The sequence below is a fragment of the Sceloporus undulatus genome, chromosome 3 (genome assembly GCF_019175285.1).
Source record: "Sceloporus undulatus isolate JIND9_A2432 ecotype Alabama chromosome 3, SceUnd_v1.1, whole genome shotgun sequence".
Lineage (NCBI taxonomy): Eukaryota > Metazoa > Chordata > Lepidosauria > Squamata > Phrynosomatidae > Sceloporus > Sceloporus undulatus.
The window spans coordinates 108,632,181-108,653,380 of record NC_056524.1 but is presented as its reverse complement, the minus strand read 5'-3'; the positions used below and the strand labels follow the sequence as shown (position 1 = coordinate 108,653,380).

The following is a 21,200-nucleotide window of genomic DNA, read 5'->3' as shown; positions in this document are numbered from 1 at the left end:
TTTACTGAAAACAAACTGCAATTGTTTCTTGTAAATATCATTTAATAATTTAATTGGGGGGGTAGTTCATATTGCACATCCGGGGGCGCTACACAGAAAAAGACACCACACAGCAATTTGGAGGTAAAAAAGACTACAACCACTTATTGCTTACAGCTGCAGTTAATTGGCACATGCCTGGGATAGGATCCAGGCATCTGCCAGCCCGCCTACTGTCCGATGAAGGAAACCTCCAGCCTCCAACAACAAAAACAGCAACAACAACAACAATAAGTTGTTTTGAACCTATGTATTCCCAGACTATGGGCCCTCTCCACTGTCCCATAACTGTGCCTCCTTGACTCTCCCTTAAATTGCCTCATTGTAATGGAGATTAATTTTTATCGCCATTTTAATACCTGATTTTTATGTTGTGGTATTTTAATTGTGGGTTAGGGATTGTGTTATTATTTTGCTATGTTTTATTCTTGATTGTAACCCACCCCAATCCTCCAGGGAGAGGCGGGCTATAAATAAATTATAATTATAATTATAATTATTATTATTTACAAATGATCTTGTCAAAAGTTGCATTGAAACTGACTGCGAGCCTGACATCGCTTTAACTATCTTGGCTCTGTCCTATAGAATCCTGGTACTTTGTTGTGGCACCAGAGCCTTTCTAGCAGAGAAGACTAAATCTCTCACAAAACTACAAATCCCAGAATTCCATAGCATTGAACCATAGCAGTTAAAACAATATCAAAACTGTATTAATTCTGCAGTGTATATGCAGCCTTAGGTGCTGTACAGATTGACAGCATCTTGCCTCAGAATCATGCCATGGCAACCACATGCCACGGCCTGTGCATGGAGCAAAAAGAAGCCTCTAAAAGGGGCACCTTATTGTGCCATAGAAGGAGCGTCATAAGCGCCATGTCGTAGCATTATGTTTGGGCGCTGTGCACAAGGGATGTCATCATGGTGCGTTCCATCTAGACAGGCATGCACCATAATGGCACCCTAGCTGAGAAAGAAGGGCTTGGAGCATGTGAACAGTCAGCCCTACCGCAGCCCTACTGCACACACAGGCTGTCATAAACTTCTAGTCTGTCAAGCCCCTTAGTTAGACATTTCCTCGGAGGCTTGCAAATTGTACCAGAAAGAGCAACTGCAGCACTTGCTCCCACTGTCTGAGGATGTTTTCTTTTGCCTTTCCTACCAGCTTCACCCATATTCTCTTGAAATACAGAAAGCACCAGTGCTGGACTTGCTTTCATCCTTTGCACCAAACTCTTCAGTAATATCTCTTGTATTATAATCCAAGCATATTTGATGAAGAGATTTCTGTTCTGCACAGTACTTTCAGTTGAGAGAGTGGAGAGAGAGAATGGTAATATCATTCACATTTCAGAATTAATCTGTAATGCTGATTAATAAATATTTTGGAAAGTACAGCACCCTATAAAAGTGGGACTAGAGTAAAGTGTTTGTATGTCATAACTGGCAAAGCAGAGATAGTTTCATGGATAAAATGGGATATACATACACATTTCCTCTGCCACAGTCAAGTATAAAGACAGACACACAGATACTTCACTTCACCTCAACACTCTCTCTCTCAGCTCCAGCCAGATCTTGGACAGTAATTTTTAAGACACATGGACAGAATTAGGTGATGAAGCTCTTCATAACTGAGCAGTGATACGATGATGTTCTACATCCCTAGTTCTCATTCCGCTTTTTCACCTCAGCATAAAGGAATGAGCAGGCTTAATCTATCCTCTGCTTTCCTCCATGTTGAAAAATACTCATTGTTGGTCAACAACCTTCATCTCATCTGAGGCCTTTGGGGCTGATGTTTCTCAAATTCTGGTCCTCCAGATATTTTACACTTCAGTTTCCAAAAATCCAAGTGAATATGGCCAATGCTTAGGAATTCTATGAGTTGAAGTCCCATCCATCCTGACGCCCATTGATTTAATGGGTCTACTTTAGTAACAACAGGATTTTGGTCCTTTAATGTTAGGAACATACTTCTCTGTTACTAAACAAAGACAATCCAGATATTAACTATGATCTGGCAGTCATCATGCTCATGAGTAACACATTATGTACAACAAGATCTGAAAATTACCGTATCACTATAAGTCGACCTTATATATAAGATGAGAGCAGGTTTGGGGATCAAAATTATGGAGTTTGATAGGACCCTGGATAAGTCCCGAGTGAAACTTAGGGCATATAACAAAGGCTCTAAAGGATCAAGCAAAGAAAAAACATGCCAAGGATTTCTTAAAAATTACAGCAACCATAACTGTTTGTGCTTACACTAAAAGCTGGGTGGATGAGAGAGTAGAGCCAGGTCAGTGCTTCCATGGCAGATTACACTCTTGCCTTTCACCAGGGGATGGTTCCTTTTTTATATAAGAGTTAAAATACAATACTTACATTGACCCATGTACTCAGGGTTTTTTTTGGGGGGGGAGAGTTTTTGGTTAAAATTTCTAGACTTATACAAGAGTATATACAGTAGTTTCTAAGTCCCTCCTGCCCTCAAGGTCCAACATCTCAGCAAAGTGAAAGATCTACTTAGTAAAATTATCTGAGAAGCAGGGGAGTGAAGAAGACATCCTACATTATATAGTCCTTGTACCAGTGAAGACTCATGATTAGTAAGTAAGTAAAAGTTTATTTATATACCGCCTTTATAAGACCAAGGCGGTTTCCAACATACATACAACAATACAGCAGTATGAAAACATCAAAACATAGCATTAAAAACCTTTTACAATGATGAACAAATAGCACATGTATCAGAGAAGAGGATATAAAGAGAGCAGTGAACAGGGCAGATTATATAGGACAGAAGTAGTACACAATAGGAAAAAATAACTTGGGGGAGGATAAGAAGATAGCACAAGTCTAGTTAAGAAAAGGGAAGGAAAGTTGAAGGGGTAAGAGACTATAGAAACCTATATAAGGGTGGGGAAGACAGAGACATTATTCTCTCAGTCTGTGGTGACTGGCAGGCTTGCATGGAAAGAGGTGAAGAGTAACAGAGAGAGAGCTAGTAGCCAACATGTTTAGATTAGGATTCTAGAAGTTCAAATTGTAACACGGCCTTCCTATCATTTTTCTCTAGCTGAGTAGGAAATGCAAACCCTCTTTGAAAAGGATGATGGCGGCAAACAGATATGCCTGCTGCAGAAAGAAAAAAAAGCAAAGAAAGATTGATCTCCATGAAGTGAGCTGCTGCTATCAATGGTTAAAATTTAAAAACAGCAGCAACAACTCAGAGGTATCCTGGCAGAGGCTAGAAGAGCACTGTTTCGAACTATAATGCCGAAATGTTCCCATTAGCCAAGATGACCAGGGCATAATGGGAGTTCTTATTCCCCCCTCCCCCCCCCAAAAAAAACCCCAACTTTTCTGTGCTTTGGATCTTGGGCTAGAAGCTGCAGTCCACATCACAACATTTCTGCTTTACCCTCCATCTGCCATACTCTTGGGTAGCATATTCACCCCATTTTTAAAATAAGGTTATGAAGAAAGTTGAATTACAATGGAAATTCTCCCTGATTGGGCAATTAATTCCATAAAACTCAAAGGCACCATCTTGCAGGCTCATGCAGCCAAATGAAATCCTCAGTGACTATTAAGCTAAGTGATTCATGCAGAGCCGATGATCTGATTTACAAAGGAAGATCAACGATTAGGCAAATCTCCAGACTTGCTTTCCCTTTCTCCCATTGCTACTGGGATGTGTTTTTTTCTTTCTTTATCCCCTTCCATAAATACAAAGTACTGGCTGCTCTTTCGATTACTTCTCAAAAGAATATCCCTCAAAATACTGTTCTACAAAGGAGCAAGTCTCTTTTTAAAAAACATGAAGCCAGAAGCCACCAGTTTTAAGAGACAGTCAGCTTTTAATAAGAATGGACTAAAACAACAGCACATAGAACATATAGTTGCACAGCACAGAATATAGTTGCACAGTGATAGTCTTCTTACTAAGATGATGATGGAGGGATGGATAGATGGGTGGATGGATGGATGGATATAAGGAGCTTGTGAGAGAAAAAGTGTGTATGTGCATGTGTGTGCTTCCACTGTGATGTTCACTAATGTGACATAGAGGTGCTATCATTTTTTAATAAATGAACTACAAATTTGTTGTTTAGTTCACAAGTATCCTATGCAATTTTTTAGATTTTTTAGATTTGAGTGATGTTAAAAATTGTAGTAATCAGATTCAATTAATTTGATATCTTTGATTAAATCTCTGAACTAAGTAAAGTCATTTGTTACAGAACCCATTACTCTGTGTAAAGTGGACCCTTGGTATCTGATAAGGTTTGGTTCCAGGACCACCCATGGATACCAACATCCATGGATGCATTATATGCAGAGGTGTAGTAAACTGATGTCCCTTATACAAAATGGCAAAATCAAGGTTTGCATTTTTCAGTTTATATAGTTTTTGAATATTTTCAATCACCGGATAAGGAATCTGTGGATACAGAGAACCAACTGTACATGAATAGATAATAGCTACAGTGGACTAACATAGACTCATAGGATCTTAGAGTTGGAAATGACCACAAACGGTAACTAGTCCAACCACCTGCCATGTAGCAAGACAACTAGACCAAGATCAAAGCTGGCCATCCAACCTCTTTTTAAAGACCTCCAAAAAGGAAGAGCCCACCACCCTCTGAAGCAATCTATTCCACTGTCAAGCAGTTCTTACAGCAAGTAGATTCTTCCTCATGTTATGTTCAAGTATCTGAAGCAGCAGGGGAAAAAAGCTTTCTCCATCTTCTATATAACATCCCTTCAGCTATTTAAAGATGGCTATCATGTATCCTCTCAGGCTGCTACACTGCAGAATTAATGCCATGTTTTAATTGCCATGTCTCAACACTATGTAATTCTGGGATCTTTGTGAGATATTTAGCCTTCTCTATCAGAGAGTTCTGGTGTCATAACAAACTTAAAATCCCAGGATTCCATAGGAAGGTGGTGTGACAGTTAAAGTGGTGTCAAACACCATTAATTCTGCAGTGTGACAGCAACCCCAGTGTTCCCTTTTCCAAGCAAAGCATAGCCAGCTCTCTTAAGTCTTTCATCATAAACATTGCTTTCCAAAACTTTGATTATTCTGGTCATCCTTCAAGCTTGCTAATATTTTTCTTGACCTGTGTTGTCCAGGGTGGATGTAGTATCCCAGGCAAGATCTGACCATAGCAGAATGGAGTGGGAATACTAAGTATTTGAAAGGATGTGATACTGAAGATGGAGCAAGTTTGTTTTCTGCAGCTCCAAAGATTCAAACTACAGAAAAAGAGATTCCACCTCAACATTAGGAAGAACTTCCTGAAAGTAAGAGCTGTTTGACAGTGGAACAAACTCCCTTGGAGAGTGGTGGAGTCTCCTTTTTTGAAGGTCTTTAAACAAAGACTGGAAGGGCATCTGTTGGGAGTGCTTAGATTATGTATTCCTGAATGGCAGGGGATTGGACTGGATGGCCCTTGAGGTTTCTTCCAACTCTAAAGAGATTATTACACAGCAAAGTCCCCCCAAGACAGATTTGGGGTCCAAAACTCAAAGAGGGGTGCTATTACACTGCTCCATGACCAGCCAATAGGCAACCCATATGCAATCTGGGCTTCTCCCATTTTGGAAAAGCAGTGCAAGAAGCCTGGAGAAGCATGGGTTGCATACGGGCTGTCTACTGCCCGGCAATGGAGTAGCGGGATAGAACCTGCATCTGCACTGCAGAAATAATGCAATTTGACTTTGCTTTAACTGCCATGGCTCAATGCTATAGAATCCTGAGAGCTGAAGTTTGCTGTGGCACCAGAGCACGCTGACAGATAAAGAAAGCTAAATATCTCATAAAACTACAAAACCTAGAATTTCATAGCACTGAGTCATGGCCGTTAAAGTAGTGTCAGTGCATTATTTCTGCAGTGCAGATGCAGCACTGGATGCCAACAACTGCCACTGGTTTCATGTGTACAACTTACCATGGACAGTAGATGAGTTCCTGTTGCATCCCCAAGACCTCACAAACCGTTCAGGAAGGAGCTTGTGATAGTATGGAGGCTACAGGCTTATCATATCTCTTTCTCCCAATATCTGGACAGTCTAATTTGCTTATTATGCAAGTTGATTGCAAACTGTGGACAACAAACCTATTAACAAGGGCATTTTCTATGAACAGGATTGTGTTTCCTCCCTTTTTTGCAAAAAATAAATAAATGAAGAAGTAGATGGAGAAATATGCTCACACAAGGAAAAAGAGTTCTTTTTCATTTTGTATTTATCAGGAGAGAGCCACTGATATATACGGTATGTCAGTCTGTCTCATATGCCTTTCTTCACCAAAGCTAAGGGTCTAGGGAAGCTTGCTGGGAGAAGATTTGGAAAGCTGGTGTGTTATATTGTTCCCAATTTTCTTGCTCTCAACTCTGCATGTCCCTGACTTTGCTTCTCAGTTAATGTAACAGAAGTTCTGATTTAGCAATGGAAGCTGAGAAAAAGTTTGCTTCTTATTCATTTACTGGGCATGTATTGCCTGCATATTTTCTCTTATATCTTAACAGCCAAACATTAAAGTAGCTGGGGGGGGGGGTGTTGTCTAAAATTAAATCTTAGAATCTGAGCCAGATACTAAGTGCAGACAGATACTAAGTGCAGTGCATAGCACCTGGTCAAAAGCAAAGGCCGCGACTGTGGCCGCTGAGGGAGAAGAAGAGTAGCCAAGTACACCATCGCCTTACCAGCACTTAGCTGTTGTTAACCTTTAATTTCCCACCTTCTGTTTCCCCATTGCTCTTCCTTTGTATGTCATGTTTTATTTAGATTGTAAACCTGAGGCCAGGGACTATTAAATTATCTATTTGTAAAACACTTCTGGGGATTTTTTAGCTAAAGGAAAGGAGACAATTGAAATGAACAAATAAAAATTACAAGCTAGGTGGAGTGGCCCAATGTGTTTGATAATCAAATACACTTACCCTATAAAGCCTTATATGGCTGGTGTACAGCCTGTCTGACAGACTATATCTCCACATATGAGCCTGCCCATATTTTGAGATCTTCTGAAGATGCCCTTCTCTCTGATCCACCACCATCCCAAATACATTTGGTGGGAAGATGGAAGTGAGGCCCTCTTAGTGGTTGTTCCCATACTCTGCAACTCCCTTCCTAGAGATTAGACTAGTATCCTTCATGCTGACTTTCTGAAGGCAGGTGAAGGGCTTTGGTTTGGTTTGGTTTGGTTTGGTTTGGTTCTGAAAGTCTTTGAGGATTGATTGCTTATTGTAAAAATGCCCTTAATTATGTGATATATTATCTGTTGTTTTTCTTCATCATAGGTATGCTTTTAATTGCTGTTCATCCTATTGATAGTTAGTGTTTTTACTTTTATAGGATGGGTACTTTTAGCTGTACTGCTTTTAACTTTTGTAAACTGCCCTGAGTCCCTGGGCTGAGAAAAAGGTAGGATATAAATAAATATTACGACAGCCACAGCAACAATACATGTGACTGGGATTTAATTGCTGTGGGCAACAGAGGAAATGTTGATTCTTTTTCAGCAGTTTCCATACTGTGGCTGTATCTGGACACCTGATGATTTGATATAAGCCGTGTAAGGAACTGATAATCTTCCATTCTCTGTGGCTAAATAAGAATGACTAAACAGTTCAGTGGCTTCTAGGAAGAGATTTCTAATTTAAATGTAACCTTAAAACAGTTGTTTGCATACATTTGCAATCTAAATAGATGGAAAGTCTCCTTTAGTTTGAGCCAGCATGGTGGAGTGGTTTGAGCATCAAACTATGATTCTGGAGATCAGGGTTTAACTCTCTGTTCAGCCATGGAAACACACTGGGAGACCTTGGGCAAATCACATACTCTCAGCCCTAGAAAATCCCATAATATGTCCTTGGGTTGCCATAAATTGGAAATGACTTGAAAGCAAACAACAACTAACAACAACAGTTCAAGGGAACTCAGCAAATATGATAGGGTTGCCAAGACTTTGGACAAGGTCAGTACTGTCATGGTTCACTCATATCCTCTTTTCGTACCAATGTTTGTATGGGTCAGCTTATATATACTCTAGCTAACAAACTTTCTGTCTTAAGGCAATACTTTCAACAACTTATTTACTGCCTAAGAACCTCTGTGCATCTGTCAGAGAAAAGTTGCATGTTGTACAAAAGGCTGGATAATGGTTTTCCAGCATTGTTTCTCAGTCTTTGGTCCTCCTAATGTTTTGGACTTCAACTCCCCAAAGTTCCAGAGAGCATGGTCAATGGGCAGAAATTCTGTGAGCTGATCACAAACATCTGGAGGACCAATGTTTGAGAACCACTGTTCTGGAGTACACTCTCAGTTCATGAACAGAAAGCACCAGAAACAACATTTTGGCTTTCACCACATAGAACATCCTAGGATGCTAGGCAGTCCATAGAGTGACCTGGAGCAAACAGCAATTGTCTCTCCAGGAAGTCAGGAAGTTTTACATTCACTATTGATCTTCAAATTCCATTGAACTCTTGATAAAATTCAAAGAAACCCCAGGGTTCCCTGTAACATGGATGAAAATTGTAAAATATGTTAGGAGCTTAACATAAACCATCAAAAGCAGTCTATTGCAGTGCTGCTAGTTTTTTCTTTCAACTAGTGATCTGCTGGGTGGGTTGAAACATCTTGAAATAGCACAGCAACAGATGGCATTTAGCCACTCCTTCTGAATGGAAGACTTTCTTCCCTTTATTGAGTAGCTTGTTAAAGCCATAAGTAAAATTGCTAATTTGTTTCAGTACCAAACAAATGGCTTTAGCTTCTGCTCATAAAACCACGATAGCAACAGTCTAAGTGGATTATGTGCCAAGCCATCAGAAACTTCTTTTATGGAATTAATTATTCAGAGGGCATTTCATTCTCTTTCAGGTGTTTCCAATTTTCCAGTGTCCTGAAATTTCCTATAGTTTGCTTTCTCCATTGTAGGGATGACATATCTCTCAGTGATGCCACCTGTAAGTACCTAATGCAGCACAAAATTAACTTATAGTGTTTGCTGTTACAGTGTTTGTTGAGGGTTTTTTCAAAAAAAAGTTTTCCTTTTTTAAACAGGGATCAGATGACGGTGATAGTGATGGTGCTGCTGGTAGTGATGATGTTGTTGATAGTTTTATATACTATTTTTTTCCCAGTCCTGGGACTCAAGGTGGCTTATAAAAGTCAAAATAGAGGAAACATATGGAGGAAAGAAATTTCCAGAAGGACTTTCTAGCACAAACAAACAAAAAACGTAATCCCTTCCAAGAAGCTGAATTTCTTTCATTCCAGGATACACTGCAGTAACCCCACTTCACCCTTTTGAGGAATGTGGTTCTTTAGTTTTGATTTAAGGGCATTTACTGGGTAGGAGGAGCAGCACAGAGGCATTATTCTACAACAGAAAGTTTTTTGTTTTGTTTTGTTTTGTTTTGTTTGGAACACTGTACCTTTAAAAAAAGATGGTATGCCCATCCAAACCTCCAGAGCAAATACTGAGCAAAGACACAGAAGAGATCTATGATCAACCAGTTGTCTATAGAAATATGAAATTATTATTAATTATTGTTTTAGTTACTTATATCCCACCTTTCTACCAATATAAGACTCAAGGTTGTGAATGTTTATTGATCTGTGTTGATCTAAAATCTGAATGTTTATTGGCCAAATTGCCTACCCAGCTTCCTCCAACCTCCCTCCTTTCCCTGTTGACTGGAGAAGTCAGTGTAGATTTAAAATACTTTTCCAGGAAGCTCCAGAAGATGATAAAGCTTTCTGTTGCAAGAAATCTCATTTTTTGCAATACTTTTCCAGGAAGCCCAAGAAGCTAATAAAGCTTTCTGTTGCAAGAAATCTCACTTTTGTACCCGTAGGTATAACTAAAAATTCACATTCTACAAAACCTGTAATTTAATGTATGCTTCAGAAGAATTAAAAGCAGTTAAAAACATTGTCAAAAGCAAACAACAACTATAGACAGTGCAGCACATTATTAAAGGCCATTTCCCCATGAGATGACAATTCTCAAAGGCCTGTTGAAACAACAAATGAATTCACCTGGCAGATAAATTCTTGGCTAAAAAAAACCCCTAAAACTAGCTTATCAAGGACCATGGCAGGGCCAAGATGTTTTGTTTCCTATGGCAAAGGACAAGATGATAACTTCTTAATTCCTTATCCAAAGCCAACTGTATCATATCTTCCATGTCCCTAAAGACAGGAGGCTAGCTAAGGGATCACAGGGCAGTGGGGTCACAACTCTGTCTGCATCTTGCCCCTTATTATGTATTGCCTGAAGAAGCCACCTCATTTTGCCCCAAACATATAGCTAGCTTTGTAAATGACTGTTTGCCATGAAAGCTACATTGAACACTTCTGGTGTTCACCCAATATTGGTTTCAAACAATAGGGAAAGGAGGTTTTTTGAGAGTTTTTCAGGCTATGTGGCCATGTTCTAGAAGAGTTTATTCTTGACATTTTGCCAGCATCTGTGGCTGGCATCTTCAGAGCCAGCTTGCCTGGAAAGGAGTTGTGTGTGTGTGTGTGTATGCGTGCGCGCGCGCGCGCACACACACACACACACACACACTGTGTGTCCAGGTGTTTGTGGATTTCAATGGCTTCCCTGTGCATCCTGACATGGTAGTTGTTGGCATGGTCCAGAATAGTGTTTTCAAACAGTATTTTATGTCCAGGATGGTTTGTGACATGTTCTGCTACTGCTGATTTTTCTGGCTGACCCAGTCTGCACCTGGACAATTTCAACAGGAAAGAGGAAACCCTTAAAGTAAACAAGGTTTGGTTACCAGTTCTGAAAAATAGCAAGATGAAGATTCAACAGATGCAAATGAGAAATCTTCCATGGTCAGGGGTTTCCCAGCAGGCAATGAGCACTAATCAAGCAGACACTCTTTTGCAGACCCTCCCACCCTAAGGCCTGCCATTAGCAACAGAACAATGCACATGCAAATCACTCAGGTTCACACAGTACTGTATATATGTACCCAACTCCTTTCCAGGCAAGCATTCTCTGAAGATGCCAGCCACAGATGCTGGTGAAACATCAGGAATAAACTCTTCTAGAACATGGCCACATAGCCCCATAAAATAAAAAATAAATAAACTATCGATGCCGGCCATGAAATCCTTCGACTTCACAATAGGGAAAGGAATTTGCCTTCATTTTATTGCTACATGGTTATGGCTGCCAACACTGATAGCTTTAAAAGGTGACTGATAAAGCCATGGAGAAAAGAGCCACCAATACAGGTGATGAGATGTCTTAACCGCAAAGGAGGACAAGGCACCACAAAATGTAGGATATTCAAGAAAAATGCAGGACATTGCCAAATAAAAGCTAAAAACACTAATACAGTGCACCTGCGTTTCACACAGGCACGCCATACATGGCTTTTAGCATACGCTGAAAGCCGCACTGGAAGAGCCCATTGTGCACCCCAGAAGAAACAGTGGGGTGCACACCTGTGGCACGCGTGCACCACTGTGCCGCCACGCACCACAGGTGCAAACCCCATTAGTTCCTATGGGGCTCTAGCATATGCCAATTTCCACATACACAGAGGGATCCAGAACAGATCCCTGCATAAGGGGAGGGCCCACTGTATAAATGTAAATTCATGCTTCTTAATCATGCTCAAAATGGAGGACATTTTGAAATTCTTCCTTGGCAGAATGGAAAATCTGTCCTGGAAAAGGAGTCTGTCTGGTCACCCTGCACCAATAGAAACCCCACCTCCCTACCTAATGCAGCATGCCTTTCGTGGGAGGTTCCCCTCTCTTTTTTGCACAATTCTGGAGCTCTGTTACTGTGATTTACGTTTTTAAAAAAGAAAGAAAAGAAATAGAAAAAATAAATAAAAGGTGCTTGGAAATATTGATGGAGAGAGGGAAGGGGAAGGTAGGAGTGGACATTGCCACCACATGACTGGCAATCATGCAACTGCCCAGGGAGCAACATTTCACACTTGGGGATTTGTGCACTTGCCAGATCATTGACAGGTTTCTTTCATCAATGAAAGGGATCAGGTCAGGGACAGAGCAGCTATAGGTCATAGGCAACATCGTCCAGTGAGTATGATGAATGCTGCTTCTTTCTTGGTGTAATCACTGTTTAAAATCCACATGTAGTAATGTGCTTAGATGTCATTTTTCTAAAGAAAAGAATGAAAAACTTTAAAGACAAGCAACAAGAAATAACATTTTTTTAAAAACCCAGTTGTCAATGCTATAACCAAAAAAATTTTCAGATTGTGGACTGAATCAGCTGTGGGACTTGGGGGACCCCTCAGATATTGTTGGATTACAACTCCCAGTGTTTCACACCATTAGCCATGCTAGATTAGAATTTATGGGGTTTATAGTCCAACAACAACAGAAGATCTATCTTATTTTCACCAGTGGCCTAAATTCAATGTCAGTAAATGAATGATAGTGTCAGTTATTCAAGTCCCATTAATTTCAATGGATCTAGGAAAACAAATGTTGGATTTACTTGTAATCTAGCCAGAAGTACTTCGCTAGGCAGCAATAGTAATAGATAACTGGATTAGATAGATCTTTTTTTCCTTTCCAACAGGACTTGTTTTGTTAGCATGAAATATGAAGTTAGTGTCTTTTATCCTACATTTTATTGCAGTTAGTTTCCTAAGGGACATAGAAATGTTTGCTCTTATGTTTGTTAGCCATTGCTAAATTGCTGATATTTCAAATACTGTTGTAAATTTGTACTCAGAGTTCACTACCTAAAAGAATGGTGATAGCTTTTGTGGCTCTGAGATTAGAACAAAACAAGCCAATGGAACTTGTTGTAACAGTCAAGCAAACTCTGGTCTCAGAGGAATGGCATGCAAGGAGAGAGGAGGGAAGAGTGTTCGTTTCACATCTGACATTTACTTAACAAATGCTTGCTTAAGTTAAAAAGTTCTCCATAGCTACCTATGGCAGATTAACCCAGCCTCATATATAATATAGTCCACAAGAAACTACATGCCTGAAAAACTACATGCAATGTTTGTTTCTGTGGTCCAAAACACAGTGCAGAAATAATCCCATTTGAAACTACTTTAACTGCCCTGGCTCAGTGCTAGGAAATCCTGGGAATTGTAGTTTATCGTGGCACCAAGGTCTCTGACAGAGAAGGCTAAATGTCTCACAAAACTACAGCATTTCCTAGCACTGAGCCAGGGCAGTTAAAGTTATCTCAAACTGGATTATTTCTGTAGTGTTTTTGGACCTGAGTCCATGAGTTTGTCCACACTATTTTTTAAAAAAACCCTCATTTACTTCAGATTGGCAGCAATTTGAACACATGATGTTCTGCCCAATTCATGGGGGGGGGTGTCAATTTTCTCTGGAATTTCCTGAAAAAATTGGATGAGCAAATGTGTGGCGATTGGATTCACATTGGCAGTGGATGGTTGTGGTGGTTGGCACTGGGGTGGAACAGACAGGTACTGACCACCATCACATGGTTCTTCCCACAAGGAAGTGACAATTTTCAAGAGACAGGCACACAAATTTTTTTGATCCAAAGAAATCTACAGCAGAGGCAGCAGGTATGATGCAAACCTTGAGTCAGAACCTTGCCTTTAAGTACAAACTAGCAGCCGGGACATTTCTATAAAATTATATTCCCAGTAGATTGAGCTCGCTGCCAGAGACTGGTGAAAAGGCCAGGTCATCACAGAAGTAGTGATTTCTAGGCCTGACAAGATGTCTTGAGAGGTGTGTTGTCTCCCCGGGACAAAGATTTGTGATGTGACAGAGAGGCTGACAAGACTGGTTAAGCCTACTGACCAATACCCCTTCCATGTGGGAACCAATGATACTGCAAGACACAGCCTTCAGAACATCAAAAGGATTACGAGGCTCTTGGTAGGAAGAAATGAAAGAAATGGATGCAGAAGTTGTCATCTCGTCTCTTCTGCCAGTTGAAGGGCACAGTCCAGGAAGGGAGAGGAAAATAGCGGATGTGAACAACTGGCTCCGCAGATGGTGCTGCCAAGAACAATTTGGATTCATTGATCATGGGCTGCGGTTCCATGAGGAGGGATTTCTTGCAACGGACGGGTTGCATCTCACACCAGTTTGAAGAAATGTTTTTGCCAAGTCTCAAGAATTTGATCAGGAGGGCTTTAAACTGTGTTTCATGGGGGAGGGAGACAATATTAAGGAAGCAAGTAAAGGGGACCCATGGTCTGCGATGTCTCTACACTAATGCACAGAGCATGGGAAAATTAGATGAACCTGAACTCTTAGTACAACAAAGCAAATATAATAGGCATCACTAAAACCTGGTGGGATGAGTCTCATGACTGGAATGTTGAAACAGAGGGGTATAATCTTTTTAAGAGAAATAGGCCAAACAGGAAAGGAGGAAGAATAGCACTGTATGTCAGAGATATTTACACCAGTGAAGAGATCCAGGACATCAATCATGGAAGACAGGTGGAGAGCATGTGGATAAAAATTAAAGGGGAGGGAAACAACAAGGATGTTATGGTGGGAGTCTACTACAGCCCCCCCCCCCCAGTCAGATGGAGGAATTGGATTATGCCTTTCTAGAACAGATGACTACACACTCAGAAAGGAGAGATGTAGTAGTGATGGGTGACTTCAACTATCCTGATATTTGCTGGAATTCAAACTCAGTAAAATCCTCAAGGTCTAGCAAATTCCTCACTTGCCTTGGAGACAATTTCATTGTCCAAAAGGTGGAATAGGCAACAAGGGAGTCAGCTATTTTAGATCTAATCCTAACCAACAGGGATGACTTGGTTAATGGGGTGCAAGTGGTGGGATCATTAGGTGGAAGTGACCATGTTCTCCTGGAGTTTGTTATACAGTGGAAAGGAGAAGCCAATTCAAAAAGGACATTGAGAAACTGGAGTGTGTCCAAAGGAGGGCAACTAAAATGGTGAAGGGTCTGGAAACCATGCCCTATGAGGAACGACTTAGGGAGCTGGGGATGTTTAGCCAGGAGAAGAGAAGGTTAAGAGGTGATATGATAGCCTTGTTTAAATATTTGAAAGGATGTCATATTGAGGAGGGAGCAAGCTTGTTTCCTGCTACTCCAGAGAACAGGACCCGGAACAATGGATGCAAAATGCAGGAAAAGAGATTCCACCTCAACATTAGGAAGAACTTCCTGACAGTAAGGGCTGTTCAACTGTGGAACATACTCCCTCGGAGTGTGGTGGAGTCTCCTTCTTTGGAGGTCTTTAAACAGAGGCTGGATGGCCATCTGCCAGGGATGCTTTGGTTGAGATTTCCTGCATGACAGAATGGGGTTGGACTGGATGGCCCTTGTGGTCTCTTCCAACTCTATGATTGTATGATTGTATGATTCTAGGAAGTATGAGTGACTTGTCTGCTATTTTTTTAAAGCTGCTTGCTAGATATTTATACCCATATTTGCACATCTCCAATTACCTGCTTAGTTTACTTTATTTTAGCTTAGTTTAGCTTAGCTTAGTTTAGCAATGGCCAAAGTCCAAGCCACTGGAAAAAAGGAGGCAGTCCTGGATTGGGGTGGAACTGTGACAATGAAAGCAGAAATGCTACTTGATGGGCAGCGGGGGAAAAGAAATAAAAGTTTAGTGACCAAGTGTAAGTGGCCACAAATGATTTGGGGAAACTAGCTTGCGGACTGCAGTTTTACAATGAGACAACCTTACAGTGGGGGGGAACACGTGGCCACTTAAGCTGAATTTGTCACTGTTTGCCTCATTGTCTGTAGTAATAGTGTAAATAAATCCAGGGTTGCTGCAAATATGGAAAATCTGGAGCCCATCCAGATTTTATGGTAAGTACAAACAAGCCAGCAAGGTGTAGTGGTTTGAGCATTGGACTATGACTCAGAAAGCCATGGTTCAACTCCAAGCTCAGCCATGGAAACCCACTGGGTGACCTTGAGCAAGTCACACTCACTCAGCCTCAGATGATAGCAATGGCAAACTCCCTCTGAAGGAACTTGCCAAGAAAATCCTGTTTTAGGTTTGCCTTAGAATCACCATAAGTCAGCCCACAACTACTACAAATCGATAAACCCCAGGTTATCTAAAGGACAATATTCTCCCATATTGGTCTGCCTGATTATTGAGATTTTCAGGAGGAAGGTTCTTCTCTATCCTACCCACTCTTCAACATACATTAGGTGGGGATGCAGAAGAGGTCATCTTGGGCCCTGATCCCAGGGCTTGGGATGCACTTCCTAGAGAGTCTAGACTGGCTTCCATCATGATGTCCCAGTAGCAGATGAAGACTTTCTTATCTCAACTGCCCTTTACAACTGTTTAGAGAGGGGAGCTTTTTAATAGTTGTGTAGCATTATTCTTCCTTTTTATTTTAAATGCCTTTTATTTCTACTGGTGTTTACATTATAATTTAGTTTGACATTATCTACATTGGTTTTAATTTTGTAAATGATCTTTGGTCCCAGAACTGGGAAAAGGTTGGAGGATGGATGGATGGATGGATGGATGGATGGATGGATGGATGGATGGATGGTGTGGGATGTGAGCAAGTAAAATTATTGTGTTGGCTCTAGACTTGATTAGGATCCAACACAAGAGTTGTGTTGAATCTAGACCCACTTATATGATTGATTTTAATGGGTCTGTTCTACATATGACCTAAATCTGGATCCAACCTTACTGAAGCAGAGCATTGTGCTCAAATTGTATCGGGACGTTCACAGCATTGGCTAATGACACTGCATTTTCCTTGCCTTTGCTGCATTGGATCATCTGGTACCATATTCTTTTGTTACATTGTTTTAGTCCTCAGAAGAAACTGGAGTGGGGAGTGAGCAGTTTCAGGCTGACAGACCTGCTACCATACCTGTGATATCAATGGTGCTTGGAAAGGACAGCTAGAATTTCTCCCAGATTAGAGGGTTGTGGGTGGGTGGATGAGAGGGATAAAAAGTAACATCCTGACATACATTTGTTCCAACTGAGCTGGCATTTCTAAGCTGAAGAATTCATTTCTCTGGGAAAGGTTAAAAGCTGTTCTTTGACTTGATAAATTAATTTCCTTGGCAAAACAAAAGAGGCTTCATTAAAAAGAAATGTCTCTTCTTAATCCTTTAAGTTTCAGTAACTAAATCACAGAAATGTGATAGGCTTTTTCTTCTGGTTGTTCCTGTTTGATTGCATCACAATTGTTCTCTCTTCTTTCTGATTGTTTTACAGGCTCTGGCAGCCTATGGTTCGAGCGGCAGGGGAGGGACATCTTCTCTTCTTCGAGCTGAGGAATCCCCTCTCTTCTTATATCATAGTTGTATACAAGTGTGTCTGTGTATATGTTCAAGAGCAAGCAAACTATTAGGATCTATACTATTATTTTCAATCTGTATTGCATCTTATTCTGAAAAGATGAAGAAAATCACATAAATGTAACTGCAGCTTCGTTAGGCTAGAAAAGGTTGGAACATGAGTCAGTCAGGTAAAGACTATGGGTAGGTCTACACTGACCAGAATACTCCAGTAGTGGTCTGGAGCATTCTGGTCCTGAACCTGCCTGAATCTCCTCTGTTACCTGGGCACTGCAGAGTGTCATCAGGTAGCTGTTTACACAGCATCCCACTGTGCCACCTGCTGCCAATGCCACCAGTGTGAGTTGCTTTCTCTGAAGCCTGGCTAGGTGCCTCATTGTGCCCTCAGAGCAGTGATTTGTGGTGCCTGTTGTGCATCAGGACGCACAGCAGGACATTGTGTAAACAGCTGCCCAGCATCAGTCCAGAAGGCTCCAGTTTTTCAGGTAAGATCTGGAGTGTACGGTGAGGTTATTAGAACATAGTTTTAGGGAAGAATGACCCAGATTTGCTGCTGGACTGGCCTTCCTACATGAAGACAGTCTACAATCAAACCAAGCCTTTGGCCTTGTGTCATGTAGACATGGTGACGCAGGTCGGGGGGAGGGGGGACTGAGCCATTTGGCCCATGTTGATATGCTCTGTTTCTCAAAGGCACATTTGGTGAGGGCACAAGAGAGGAAGTGATGTCATTGGGGAGATGCCAGAGGTGCAGAAGAGGGGTGACACCCAGTTAGGTGACACTCAGAGGAGGGGCAAATGCACATCCTTCCTGGTATCTCCATCCCTGTCCCCAGGCTTCCTCCCAGGAGAGAAAGCCTGGGGATAGGTGAGATGGGTGAGTAGGAGGGGCACACCCATGCCCTTGCCAGCTGCAGTGTCCCCAGGCTTTTTGCCAGGGGAGAAAGCCCAGGGATCAGGGAGCAGGAGGAGCATATGCACACCCTTTCCAGCTGCTCTGTCCCTGCCTCCCACAGGAGAATGCCCAGGAATGGGAAACAGTAGGGGCGCATGTGGACCCTTCCCACACCAGGTGGCACCATAGTTAGTGATGCCACTGAAGAGAGGTCCCTCTTGGACCTCTTGGTGGCCATTCCTAAACTATAGAAATCCCTCCTATAGGAGGCCGGGGTGGGCCCTTCTCTGCTCTCTTTCCACATGCAGGCAAAGATTTTTCTGGCCTTTTACTGGTTGTTATGGTTGTTGCTTTTAATACTTTTGTTTTTTCCTCATGTGCTTTGAAACTCCTCTAAATGTTGTACTATTATTTAATATGATAGCCTATTTCATTGTTTTAAGTTTTTTAACTATCATGATTGATTTTAGCTGTACTCTGGTTTTAAACTGGGGGAAAGGCAGGCCATAAATAAAATAAACAAATAACAGTAAAGAATAATAGATTGTTCAGAGTCCTGTCTTTAAGTCTTGAGCCTCTAAACCGTAGAGGAGCATATCACTATTGTAGATGCAACAACCAAGTGAAACCTGCACTCAGGTTAAGAGATCTTTAAATCAAGGCCCAATGAATAAGTGTGACAGCAGATAATTTTCAGTGCTTCCCAAACTTCTTTCAAGTGAGGCATTTTTTTAAAACCAATATCACACATTATGTGTCACCTTCCATCCCATTTTGGGAGAAAGGAAGAATACACATTGAATAAATAAATAAATAAATAAATAAATGGAATTATACCAACAAATGTAAGTAGAACCAGTGCAATAAAATAGTTTGAGCATTGGACTATGACCCCGAAGAATAGGGTTCAATACCCTGCTCAGCCATGAAACCCACTGGGTGACCTTGGGCAAATCACATTCTCTCAGCCTCAGGGGAAGGTAATGACAAACCTCCTCTGAACAATTCTTGCCAAGAAAACCTCATGATAGGTTCACTTTAGGATCACCTTCCTATAGGCTTTCCATTCAGAAATGACTTAACAGCACACAACAAGAACAAACCAACAAATGTGCATTTAAATAGCAGTTTGAATGATTCCTCCTTGTGCCCATCAGATCCTCACTGATTTGATTGTTTAAAAAGGAAACTTGGGGAGGAGGGTATTAGAATGTGTTCAGATTATACAGCTCCAGTAGACAAGATGATGGAACAGAGAGGTTCTACTGAGAAGCCCCAATCTAGCCTCTTTCCAATCAGTTTCCACTGAAGAAGCATCATTCAGATGAATCTTTGCATAAGCCATAATCGATTCATTCACTTATTCCAAATACAGTGTTGCAGTAGAAAAGTCCACTTTCAGATGAAACTACCCCTTTCAATTCGGAAATGCCCACAATTAGAACAGGGACTGATGCAGAAACATGGCTGAATAAAGATCTGAAACTGGGCCCAGGACTGGCCTGAGACATTTTGCTGCTGAAGAGGAATGATAAGATGAGACCCTTTCCCACTCTCTATCTTGAGAGGTTTATATGAATGACAGCTTATATGAATGACTACAGTACTGTCTTCACCAATCTAAACACAGCAAAATAACCTAGGGGGTGTACGCTTTTCTGATGTGGATCCGGATGAAGAAGCACAGCAAGAAGGCCACAAAAAACCATGATCTACTAGGTATGTAGCATTCAAAGCTCTGTTTCTGACACCTCACTGTTGCCCATTCCCTCTGCTCTCTGTAGCCACCTCAGTTTGTCTAACAGTAAGGTGAACCCTGCCTGGATTTCCTAGCCAGTACGTTGCATTCATTTGACATCTCCTGCTCATCTTCCTTTTCTTTAGTATTTTATAGTTCAGCATTTTTCATATTAGTTTTCATTTTGTCAAGCAGTGTATACAATACACCAGCATACTGAAGTATGAGAATATACTTACTACAGAGAATTCAAGCATGGACTGTTCTGCCATTAAAGCATATGGAATGGAATATAGCATGAGAGTGGAATGAGAGAAGCCATTAAAAGGAAAAGATAGAGAACTGAATTGAAACAGTTTTTACTACCTTTCCTCCTGTTTGCTTTTGTTTCTGTGTGTCTCATTCACATAATGAGTGTATTGACACTCATTATGCAAATAAGATGATCTTGCCAGGAGGATGTCTGTTCCTCTGTGAGTCATTTAAACTAGGTTATATATTCATCAACAGAAGAACCATTGGCTCTAATAATAGGAATTGAAATCTTCTCAGGAAATGCTAGCGTGTGATGAGGGAGAAAATATCCTGAACCAGTTATTTATGGCACTATCTGGAAAGCAGCATTAAAGCTGCCAATATCTGGAAGTCAGAGTGGAAAGGATACATCCCTGACCCCATTGAAGGATACTGTGGACTGCTAAAAAGACAGATAAATGAGTCTTAAAGAAAATCAGCCCTGAACTCTTGCTAGAAGTCAAGATGATTAAACTGAAGCTATTGTACTTAGGAAATATCATGAGACAATGTGACTCAGTGGAAAAGATTATAATGCTTGGTAAAGTGGAAGGAAATAGGAAAAGAGGGAGAGCACATTATAGATGGATTGATGAAATCAAGGAAGCCATGGTCCTGACTGAGTTTGTAAGACCAGAGCAGGGCAGCTGAGGATTGAGGGTCTTGGAGGACTTTTACTCGTAGGATAACCGTAAGTCAAAGTCAGCTGGATGGCAAATATCAACCACAAATGTTATGAAACAAAATTGAAAGGATTTACATTGCCGGGAAATGTCAGAATTCAAATTCAGAACCACCAACCTGGGAGGAGCCAATTAGCCATTCCCTTCTTGATTCTCAGTTGTGCATTATAGCTGTATCCAGATCTGTGGAATGTTTTCAACCTCCAACTCATCTTAATATTACATTTTGCTATTTAG

General features: G+C 41.0%; 1 long non-coding RNA gene across 1 annotated transcript in view; it reads left to right on the top strand.

Moving 5' to 3' along the window:
* LOC121926324 overlaps positions 1-18,921 on the top strand; it is a 51,366-nt gene extending 32,445 nt beyond the window's left edge. The window contains exons 2-3 of the long non-coding RNA XR_006102998.1: positions 8,950-9,035; positions 17,271-18,921. This is a non-coding gene — a long non-coding RNA (uncharacterized LOC121926324). The remainder of the gene's footprint in view (positions 1-8,949; positions 9,036-17,270) is intronic.
* Positions 18,922-21,200: the final 2,279 nt, after the last annotated feature.